This window comes from Chenopodium album, chromosome 23 (assembly GCF_948465745.1).
Source record: "Chenopodium album chromosome 23, dcCheAlbu1.1, whole genome shotgun sequence".
Taxonomy (NCBI): Eukaryota; Viridiplantae; Streptophyta; class Magnoliopsida; order Caryophyllales; family Amaranthaceae; genus Chenopodium; species Chenopodium album.
The window spans coordinates 20,513,752-20,517,885 of record NC_137856.1 but is presented as its reverse complement, the minus strand read 5'-3'; the positions used below and the strand labels follow the sequence as shown (position 1 = coordinate 20,517,885).

Sequence of the window (4,134 nt, the reverse complement as noted above, 5' to 3'; positions counted from 1 at the left end):
TTCCTTGGACTCAACCCTCTCCACTTCATTCTCCATAGCACCACTCTCATCTCTTTCCTCTTTTGAACAAGAAACTCCCTCATTAAAGTCATTTCCACCACTTGTGGCAATATAGTACACGGGTTTCTTTGGTTCAACACCTTGGGAAGGCAAAGATGAAGGACTAGCATAATCCTTAATAGTGCTTGCTAATTGGGTAATTTGAGTCTCAAGCATCTTATTGTGGGTCATCATCTCATTGAATTTCTTATCACTAACCGCCATATAGGTGTTAATGATCTTGGTTTGATTATCAATCAATTCCTCCAAAGTAGTCCTAGGAGAAGAAGGTTGTGAATAGGAATTTTCACCTTGAGTCTTTGGAACAAATCCGGGTAGGGGACCTCTTTGAGCATTGTTTTGAAAATTTCCCCTTCCTTGATTGTTCCAATTACCCCTATTTTGATTTGAACCATAACCTTGATTATAGTTACCACCACTATGATTATGGTTACCATTACCTTGGTTATGATTTCCATAACCTTGGTTTTGATTACCATAGCCTTGGTTTTGACTACCATAATTTTGGCTTTGAATTTTGGCCACTATAACCTTGGTTATGGTTACCACGAGAACCTTGATTCCCTTGGTTCCTATAACCACCATCATGATTATAGTTGTCAAAATTGCCTTGGTTTTGGTAATTCCTATTCCATTGGCCTCTTTGATTATCAAACCTTTGAACATTGTTGTTTGACACAAAATTAACATGTTCACTCTCATTGTTGTCAAACTCATCAACACATTCATTGTTGCAATTTCTAGAATCATGGTCATATGATCCACATACATCACAAAACAAACATCCCATAGGCATATTATGTGAAGTAGAAGGAGTTTGAGAGTTAGAAGAAGTACCTCTCCCCTTGATTTGGGAGGGAAGATTTGGAGCTTGGGAAGAGGAAGAAACACTCTCCAACTTGGCCTTGATCGCCGTCATCTCCTTTCCCAAGTTTGTCATTTGAGAGGAAAGATTGTTGATGGCGTTGAGATGGTCCACCGAGTACAACGAAGATTGCTTGCTTGAAGAATCTCTTTCCCCATCTTTCCAATCTCTATAGTAAGTCACCACATCCTCTATTATGTCCACAACTTCTTCTTCGGTTTTGTTCATGATTGGACCACCGGCCCCTCCATCAAGACATGCCTTGCCTTGAGGACTCAAACCACCATAGAAGATTTGGATCAATTGATATGTTGGAATTCCGTGGTGAGGACATTCTCTTTGGTACTCCTTGAATCTCTCCCATGCTTCATAAAGACTCTCATTTGGCTTTTGCTTGAACCCTTGAATTAAAGCCCTTGCCTCCGCCGTTTTCTTTTGAGGATAGAAACGGGACAAGAAAGCTTTAGTGACATCATCCCAAGTTCTCAATGAATTGGGCTTCACCTCTTTGTCTAGCCATTCCAAAGACCTTCCTATGAGAGAGAAAGGGAACAACTTAAGGCGGATGAATTCTTGAGACACTCCATTAACCTTGATCGTGTTGCAATATTTTTCAAACTCCTTACGATGGTTCAATGGGTTCTCGTTCTTTGCCCCACTATATTGTCTCCTCTCAATTAGGGTAATCATTGCCGGCCTAATTTCAAAGTCGTTTGCCGGTGTTGTAGGTGGAGCTATGCCGCTCTCGAACCTATATGCACCGGGTACTCCCAATTCTTTCAAGGCAACTCTTGGTTGTTCTCCCATGACTTGCTCTTGTTCAATTTCTTCTTCACTTGAGGAACTATAATCCAAAGTCTTGTTTGCTACTCTCCTCCTTGAGAGAGTTCTTTCAATCTCCGGATCAAAGGGAACAAATGAGCGACCTCGGGACCTATGCATACAAAACTCAAAGAAAATATAAGTAGCACGGCTTCAAGTGTAGCCTAAAGTGTAAAATCTTTTTGTATTTTGCAAATGAAATGAAATAGACTCAACAACAACATGCACTCAAAGCACCATTCCCCGGCAACGGCGCCATATTGATGGGAAGGAGAACGGTAGGTCGTTGGGCTACCACCCCACCCAATCAAACAAAATTTGTAACTTAACAAACCCCTATTTAGTGTAGTGGTAAGTCAAGGTCGAACCCAAAGGAATGGAGGTCGAATGCACAATGCCTAAGTCAAGCTATTTCGAAGTCAAGTAAAGGGGTTTATGAAGGAAACTAGAGCTAGAGCTAAATTATGCAAGAACTTGTATGAAATCAATCTAAAGACACTAGGGCAATGGATCCACATGTAATCGTAATGGAAAATGGTAATTTGGGAGGTCAAACCGACTAAGTCAAGTGATATGAAGGAAGATCATCATGTATCCAAAAGAGGATACCAAGATGGTTCACCTAGAGGTCTAACTAGCGTCAACTACGCTAAACACTACCTAGGGAACGTCACAAAGCACCTCAATCGTGAAATTGAAAGTTACTAATCAATGGTCCGTATCATAGCAAACTCACAATGCAATCTAGTGCAATAATCAAAGATGGCCAAACTTCAATTAATCACACACATGCACATGATTTATCAACCAAATTTAATCATATCATCAACTCCATCAATTATCCCTAAATTACTCTAATCCATCACTCAAACATGCTTCACCATTTCCCTAGCTAGAAAACTACTCACTAGCCATAGGAATCAAGATCAAAACTACAACAATCATCAATTTCATCATCAACATAATTGAAATCAAAGATTAAACCAACAATCAATCAAAAATCAATTAAACTACAGTCACTCATCAAATAAACTTCAATCAATCAACAATAACATGGAAAACAAATGAAATCAACTAGAATCAAACTTGTATTGAAATCAAGAAGAAGATCCTTACAAAACTTTGATCTAAAGATCAATAATAATGAGGAATTCTTGAGCAATCACCAAAAAATCATGAGTTTCTCTCTCTAAAGTTCTTGAGTTTCTCTCTCTAAAATTCTCCCAAAAACTAACTATCAAATTCAATCTAAAAACTTCCTTTCTAAAAATAGGGAGAAATAACTATATATACAAAGAGGAGGTCGGTATTGACGCCCAAAAATAGACCCTCGTAGGTGCGGGCGCTCGGAGGAGGGAGAATGGTGCGCACAGGGCACATCCAGATTGGTGCGCCCCCACGCACCAGGTGTGCGGCCGCACCCGACCCATGTGCGGCCGCACACCACCTTGGTGCTCCCGCACAATTCTGGGTCTTTCCCCCTTCTTCTCTTCGTCCTAGCTCAAGCGGTGCACACGTCCTAGATGATGATGATGGAGGACAAAGTAGGCAGAAACTTTCTTGAATTTCTTGAAAAGTATAAGCCATGAAGAAGGCATATACAAAGCCTTGAAACTTGCCTCTTGGATCCACCTTTGACTTGAAGCTTCTTGCACCATCTTTAGGCATGAAAATAATGAAAGCTCATAGAGAGGAAGCTCGGGAATTCTTGGACAATCAATTACCACCTACAAATAAATGATAAAAAGCAAGTAAAAGAGAAAAATAACAAGTAAACTAGAAAAAGAATGAAATAGAGAAACTAACTACAAAAAGTAAAATGAAGAAAACAAGAATAAAACTAAGGAAAACTAAAGAAAAGAGAGATAAAATGAAATAGAAATCATCCAAAAAGGGACCAAATGAGTGCCATAAATGTCACTCATCATAACCCTAAGCTAAACCTAGAGAGAGAAGCTCTCCTAAAAACTAATTAGAGAATAGAATAAAAATGATGGATGATTGAAAAGTTCTTTCTAATTACCCCAAAAATGGGTATATATACTAAGCTAATATAAATAAGAAAAATAAATAAAGAAAACAAATAAAATAAAAAGAAAAATAAAAGAGAAAGGTAATAAGAAAAAGAAAAGGAAAAAAAAAAGAAATAAAATAAACCCACAATTCTCCCAAAAACATCAGACCCTCATCCCCCTTCCTTCGCATTTGGCTGCTCTGAACTCCATTGAAGCGCATCACCATCTCGACCGTTCATCAACCATTGATAACAATAATCAACGGTAATCAAGCAATTATCACTCAATCACCAGCCGTTCGATTAATGGAAGGAATCACAACCGAATAAATTCATTAATCCGTACAATCTCACACGCGAAACTCGGAGCGGC

The 4,134-nt window shown here is 38.9% G+C and overlaps 1 non-coding gene across 1 annotated transcript; it reads left to right on the top strand.

Annotated features, from left to right (window-relative positions):
- Positions 1 to 1,241: 1,241 nt before the first annotated feature.
- LOC145609914 (small nucleolar RNA R71) lies at positions 1,242 to 1,347 on the top strand. The gene has a single exon (XR_014106182.1). It is a non-coding gene; the product is annotated as a small nucleolar RNA R71 (small nucleolar RNA).
- The last annotated feature ends 2,787 nt before the right edge of the window (positions 1,348 to 4,134 follow it).